Source organism: Hylobates moloch, unplaced genomic scaffold, assembly GCF_009828535.3.
Source record: "Hylobates moloch isolate HMO894 unplaced genomic scaffold, HMol_V3 SCAFFOLD_15, whole genome shotgun sequence".
NCBI classification, from domain to species: Eukaryota; Metazoa; Chordata; class Mammalia; order Primates; family Hylobatidae; genus Hylobates; species Hylobates moloch.
This window is the reverse complement of record NW_026652290.1, coordinates 34,528,480-34,535,849: the sequence shown is the minus strand read 5'-3', so window position 1 is coordinate 34,535,849 and position 7,370 is coordinate 34,528,480.

The window sequence follows — 7,370 nt, the reverse complement described above, 5'->3', positions numbered from 1 at the left end:
TTGAGACGGAGTCTTGCTCTGTCCCCCAGGCTGGAGTGCAGTGGCGCGATCTCAGCTCACTGCAAGCTCCACCTCCCGGGTTCACGCCATTCTCCTGCCTCAGCCTCCTGAGTAGCTGGGACTACAGGCGCCCGCCAACACACCCGGCTAATTTTTAGTAGAGACGGGGTTTCACCGTGTTAGCCAGGATGGTCTCGATCTCCTGACCTCGTGATCCACCCGCCTCGGCCTCCCAAAGTGCTGGGATTACAGGCTTGCTTTCTTCACTTTTATTCAACATTGTACTGGATGTTCTAGCCAGGGCAATTAGGCAAGAAATGCAAACAAAAGGTATCGAAATAGGAATAGAATAAATAAAACTATCTCTATTCTAGATGACATGGTGTTATATATAGAAAACCCTAATGAAATCTCAAAAAAAAAAAAAACCTGAACTATCAGTGATAATAAATGAGTTCAAAGAGATTATACCATACAAGGTAAATTTAAAAAAATGAGTTGTCTACTTATACACTAGCAATGAACAATTCAAGTAAAATTAGGTAAACAATTCCATTTATAATATTATCAAAGTGAATGAATAAATTTAATCCAAAAGTGTAAGACTTGTAGACTAGAAACTACAAAACACTGTTGAAAGAAATTAAAGAAGAGCTAAATCAATGGAAAGACATCCTGTGTTCATTAATTAGAGTGTAAACATGTCTACACAGAAACTTGTATACAGGCCAGGTATGGTGGCTCACGCCTGTAATCCCCGCACTTTGGGAGTTTTCGATGGGAGGATCACTTGAGTCCAGGAATTTGAGACCAGCCTGGGCAACACAGCGAGACCCCCATCTCTACAAAAAAGAAAAAACGAAAACAAAAGCAAACCTGTACATGAATGTTTATAGCAGTACTATTTTTATCAGTAAAAGGTGGAAACAATCCAAATTTCCATCTACTGAAGATGGATTTTTAAAATGCAGTACTACTGGGCACAGACACATGTGACTGTAGTCCCAGCTACTGGGGAGGTTGAGGCAGGAGGGTCGCTTGAGCCCGAGGGTTTGAAGCTGCAGTTTGAAGCTGCAGTGACGCTCCTTGATCCATGCAGGAGCTGTGATCGGGCCTGTGAAGAGCCACTATACTCCAGCCTGGGCGACACAGTGAGATCTCTGTCTCAAAGAAAAATGTGGTCATACAATAGAGTATTACCTTTGCATAAAAAATAATGAAGTACCAATGCATACTACAACATGAATCAGCCTTGAAAACATTATTCTAAATGAAAGGAGCCAATCACAAAACCTTGTATATCATTTCGTTTATATGAAATATCCAGAGTAGGCAAACTCAAAGACACAGAAAGTAGACTAGTGATTGCCAAGGGCTGGGCAGAGGGGAAATCTGGGAAGGCATGTGACTGCCAATGTGAATAGAGTCTCTCGTTGGGGTGATAGAGATATTTTGGAATTAGATTTTGGGGATGGCTGTAAAACATTGCAAATTTACTAGAAAAAAATCATTGAATGAAATGAAATCCTATGGAGATTATAGATATTTTCATTTTGGCCAGGCAATCTGCCTGATTAGGTTCAAGCCACAAGTTCCCACCCCTCCATTCTGCAGTCTGGTTCCAAAGTCAGTTCAGTGTCCAAAGTCTTCACAGGACTATTCAGTTCTGTCCGACTTGTGCACCACCCAGTGGCCAGTTGTGTCTGTGGGTGATGGTCTCTCAGTTCAGCTGTCAATCTTTGGTGTGTTGAACAGGACCAGATCTAAGCAGGAGCAGCTCAAGAATGAGCCCTGGGGTTCATAAACAACTTCATGGGGTTGCTTCACTGATTAACTCTCTCTCAGCAATTACCCTGTTGCTTTCATTTGCTGAGGCTTCTCTTTTTAGTCTTCCAAGCAGAAAACAGGCTTTTGTTATCTGGCTCTACCATGCATTTCTACATCTGAAGCCAAGCAGTGGGAGGACTGAATTGGAAGAGAAGCAACATGGATTGTTTCTGCCCTCTTGGGACCACAGCTCTGTCAATTAGAGAAGGTTCGCTCCTGCGTCTTGGCTCCTGGGCTCCTCTTGGGGCTGGTGCCAGTGCCACTGTGGGACTGCTTGTGGGCTGAGGTATGAGAGAACAGGGGAAAGAAAAATGGGGAGGAACGAACTTCTGGATTCCCTCGGAATGTTAGGAGACCCTTTTCCTGTTCCTTGAGCCAGAAATAGAGGGCATCTTCTGGAGCTCTTTCTATCTGCACCCTGGTGCCCACTGCCAGGTTAGTCAGGGATACCACAGGGGAAACATGGTTATCTCACCACTGGTTTGGTGGTAGTTCAAGTTCTGGTCTTCTTGGGAAAGCTGCCTGCAACTATTTAGTTTTCAATGTCTTCCAATAGCTGCTCCATGCATTCCGTACTATTTCCTGGCTGGACTCCATGCAGGAAGCCTGTCTCCTCCACAGTGTGCACTCACTCAGGTCATTGCTCAGTTTTATTGTTGGTGTTTGTTTGCTTTAATTTTTCAGACTGGCTTCCTAGAGGTTGCTTCTTGTCTGCATAGTTTGTCAGTCAAACATCAGTTAAAGCCAATACGGTTTCCACCATCTGCTGCTGGATCTATGTGCAATGGGGAGGAGGCATGCCCCGGGCCATTTGCAAGGGTGTTCTGGCTTTTATTTCCTAACACTGGCACCGGCACAGACATAGGCTGTGTGCTCTGGGCATATGGACATGGCTTGGGCTTGCTCTAATCTCTGCCAGCTATGAGCCTTCAGTCCATTTGGGTAGCGTGAAGAGTTTACTAAGCTCCCTCTGGCTCTGCCACCTCCTGGAGCTCCCTCTTACATCCCTGACCAATCTGCAGGTCATTTGCTTGTCTCCAAAGGCCCAGAGCCTCAGGCTAGGAGTCAGTGGCCTTTCTTCCTCCTGGTCACTGATATCACCACCTTAACTAGCCATGCTGCAAATCAAAACCTTCCTCACTCTTGCCTCCAGCCCCTGCAGCGAGGTGGCAGGGGAGCTTATTTCCACAGGCTGCCCTGCTGGGGGCTGCTGTGTGTGTTGTCAACGGCTGGGGTAAATGGGGGTAGCAGCCTGGGCAAAGATGCCACGGACACAGGCTGGTCTTATCCAAGGCTCACTTTAATTCTTTTTTTTTGAGACAGGGTCTGTCTCACTATGTTGCCCAGGCTGGAGTGCAGTGGTGTGATCACAGCTCACTGCAGCCTCAATCTCCTGGGCTCAAATGATTCTCCCGCCTTAGCCTCCCATGTAGCTGGGACCACAAGTGTGCACCGCCATGCCTTTTTTGATTTTTTTTTGTAGAGACGGGGGTCTCACCACATTGCCCAGGCTGTTTTTGAACTCCTGAGCTCAAGTGGTCCTTCTGCTTCAGCCTCCCAAAGTGCTGGGGTTACAGGCGTGAGCCACCGTGCCTGGCCAGCTTTCATTCTTAAGCACATCCGCATTTGTGCTGTGTCTTTGGTAAAATTACAGAATGTTAAATGGTGTGTCCAGCTATACAGTTACATTTTGGAAAGATTCGTTGACCTCCTCACTTCATCATGCTAGAAGTGGGAACTTTGATTACTCTTTAAAGAATCTGAAGATGAAGGGAAGACCAACGCATAATTTGAGAGAATGGCAAGACTGAGAAAGGTTTCTATAGCATGGTGCATGCATGTGTGTGTGCGTGTGTAGGGAGAGGCAAAGGGTTCTGACAAGAAGAAGAGGCTGAGGAAGCAGGCTCATCTCCACAATGTGCTGCTGCCACCTAATCATAGAGTCTCTTGCAGCAATTCTAGTCCTGATCTCACAAACCTCATACTCTAACTACTGTCCCCCTAATTGGGGTCCCTCCTCAGAGCTTTCCTAAGGCTCCCTAACTTTTCCCCTCACCTCGGTTGAGGCCTCCATGGTTTTGACCTGCTGGTTTTGCCTTGCTCTTCCTTTGATGAATACACTATTTATTCCAGTTCAGCCCTTGGAACTTTAAACCTTAACCCAAGCCTCCTCCACCCCACTATATTAGCCCAAGCCTAGAGTATCAGATCTGGATATTTGGGTAAAGATGCAGACAAATTTTGAGTTGGAAAAGAAAGAACTTAATTCATTACTAAAAGATGACCTCGATAGCTATATGGGAAACAAGAATGTATCAGGAAGTCAATCCTTTGCTCACACTACACCTGGTGCATGCAATTCCATCTCTGAGTTTTCCCCTTATTATTATTATTATTTTTTTTTGAGATGGAGTCTCACTCTGTTGCCCTGGCTGGTATGCAATGGCACAATCTTGGCTCACTGCAACCTCCGCCTCCTGAGTTCAGGTGATTCTCCTGCCTCAGCCTCCCGAGTAGCTGGGATTACAGGTGTGTACCACCACGTCTGGGTAATTTTTGTATTTTTAGTAGAGACGGGTTTTCACCATGTTGGCCAGGCTGGTCTTGAACTCCTGACCTCATGATCTGCCCACCTCAGCCTCCCAAAGTGCTGGGAATATATGCGTAAGCCACTGCGCCCACCCTATCTTTTGGTTATTAATCCCTTATCAGATAGATAGTTTGCAGCTAATTTCTTCCCTTCTGTGGGTTGTCCCTTCACTTTTTTCCCTTATTGTTCAAAGCCAAGCTCAAGTCCTGCCCCTTTGGGAAAACTTCCTTGACCACTCTATTACCGAGTGTTCGCTTTTTCTATCCTTTGAGTTCCTATCAATCACATTACTCTCCCATTCCTCTGGCATCAATCATCTATTATGTCCTATCTTTTCTTGTATTATTCCTTTTTTTGTGGTTGCAATAGTACGGTGAGATAAAGGGCTGTTGCCTGGAGAGGCTTGGCAAGACTCCGTATGGTAGAATGGCTTTGATGAAACCCCCACCATCCAGGATCTGATTCTTAGCTGACAATACACTGTGTTGTCAGTATCCCAAAAGCCAACCAATGTCTGACAATTAATCAGCAGATATTTACTGACTGCCTCTGCCATGTCAGGTGCTGTGCTAGGCATAGGTCCACGTTAGCCACCCGTCTCCAACTTCATCTCTCTCACCAGAGCTTAACCTCAACTAAATGGGAATTCTCACCATTCTCTTAGCACACCAGCCTCTTCTTACAGGCGGGTCTCTTTGCCTAACAAGCCCACTCATCCCCCCGCCCTGCCCTCCGCCCTGCCCTCTGCCCTTTCCCCTTTCTCCCTGTGGAAAGCTCCTTCCATGTCTTTCAAACCCCAGTGCAACCTTTGGGAAATCTTTGCAGATGCCCTACAATCACCCAGTCTCTCTGAGCAATCTCTGTATCCCATTCATATATATATATATATATATATATATTTTTTTTTTTTTTTTTTCTTTGAGATGGAGTCTCGCTCTGTCACCCAGGCTGGAGTGCACTGGTACAATTGTGGCTCACTGCAACCTCTGCCTCCTGGTTTCAAGTGATTCTCCTGCCTCAGCCTCCTGAGTAGTTGGGACTACAGGTGCCCACCACCACGCCCAGCTAATTTTTGTATTTTTAGTAGAGATGGGATTTCGCCATGTTAGTGAGGCTGGTCTTGAACTCCTGATCTCAGGTGATCCGCCTGCCTCGGCCTCTCAAAGTGCTGGGATTACAGGCATGAGCTACCATGACTGGCCTCCCATTCATATTTCTAACATTGATTCTTATCATATTATATGCTGATGCCTTTTTTTTTCTTTCTTTTTTTTTTTTTTTAGAAAGGTCTCACTTTGTCACCCAGGCTGGAGTACAGTGGTATGATCATGGCTCACTGCAGCCTCGACATCCTGGGCTCAGGGGATTCTTCCCCCTCAGCCTCCCAAGTAGCTGGGACTACAGGTGCGTGCTACCACACCTGGCTAATTTTTTGTATTTTTAGTAGAGATGGGGTTTTGTTGTGTTGCTTAGGCTGGTTTTGAACTCCTGGACTCAAGCCATCTGCCTGCCTAGGCCTCCCAAAGGGCTGAGATTACAGGTGTGAGCCACCGTGCCTGGCCTCTGATGCACTTTTTTTTGTGGTCCTCAACCTTTTTTGTGGTCATTAACCGTTTTGGCACCACGGACCAGTTTCGTGGAAAGCAATTTTTCCACAGACGGTGGTGGTGGAGATGGTTTCAGGATGATTCAAGCATATTACATTTATTGTGTACTTTATTTCTATTATTACATTGTAATATATAATGAGATAATTACACAACTCACTATAAGGTAGAATCTGTGGGGGTCCTGAGCTTGTTTTCCCGCAACTAGATGGTCCCATCTGAGGGTGATGGGAGACAGTGACAGATCATCAGGCATCAGATTCTCATAAGGAGCACACAAGCTAGATCCCTCACATGCACAGTTCACAATAGGGTTTGTGCCCCTCTAAGAATCTGATGCCCCATATGATCTGACAGGAGGCAGATGGTGATGCAAGTGATAAGGAGAGGATGTAAATACAGAGGAAGCTTCACTTAGGGACCACTGCTCTAGTTGTTTTTTTGTTTTTTTGAGACAGAGTCTTGCTCTGTCGCCCAGGCTGGAGTGCAGTGGCGCAATCTCGGCTCACTGCAAGCTCCACCTCCCAGGTTCGCACCATTCTCCTGCCTCAGCCTCCCGAGTAGCTGGGACTACAGGCGTCCGCCACCACGCCTGGCTAATTTTTTGGTATTTTTAGTACAGACGGGGTTTCACTGTGTTAGCCAGGATGGTCTCAATCTCCTGACCTCGTGATCTGCCCGCCTCGGCCTCCCAAAGCGCTGGGATTACAGGGGTGAGCCACTGCGCCTGACTTCTAGTTGTTCTTTGAAGGAATTTACCACTTGAGAGAAAATATGCATGTAAAAGTCTTGGAAATAGAGACTCGTGTTCAAGAACAATACCTCTTGATTAAATGTGGGGTTTGGTGTGGGGGGCTGTGGAATCATTGAAGTATATGAATAATCTTCAAAGTATTTATATCACTGACCCAATATAATCTCTCATGTTGTCTGACATGATGCTAAACATATGTGGAAAATGAATATCCTTATAAGCTGTTCTTTCCATGATGCTTGTCTCTAATCTTTGGGATTAAGATCTTCTTGGACCATATAAATGAAACTGTTATTTCTAGTAGTGAACTTACTCCAAGTGTGCTCCAAATACTGTACTGTGACTGTCCGAACCTGAAGGCCTTACCCAGTAGGGACTTCATGATCATGAGTTCAGCGGTCCCTGACCCACAACCCTCCCCATGTCTGGAGCTCCCAGTGGACACTGGACAGCACAAGTGAGCTTGCTACTGGATCCCAACCTGCGCCTTTACATCTCCAAAGAAACATCTCAATGTTTTACAAAGAGAACGGGGCAGTTTCTCCTCCCCTCTAAAACGTGGGGGTTTCCTGCTTTACTTTCTAATTTTGCT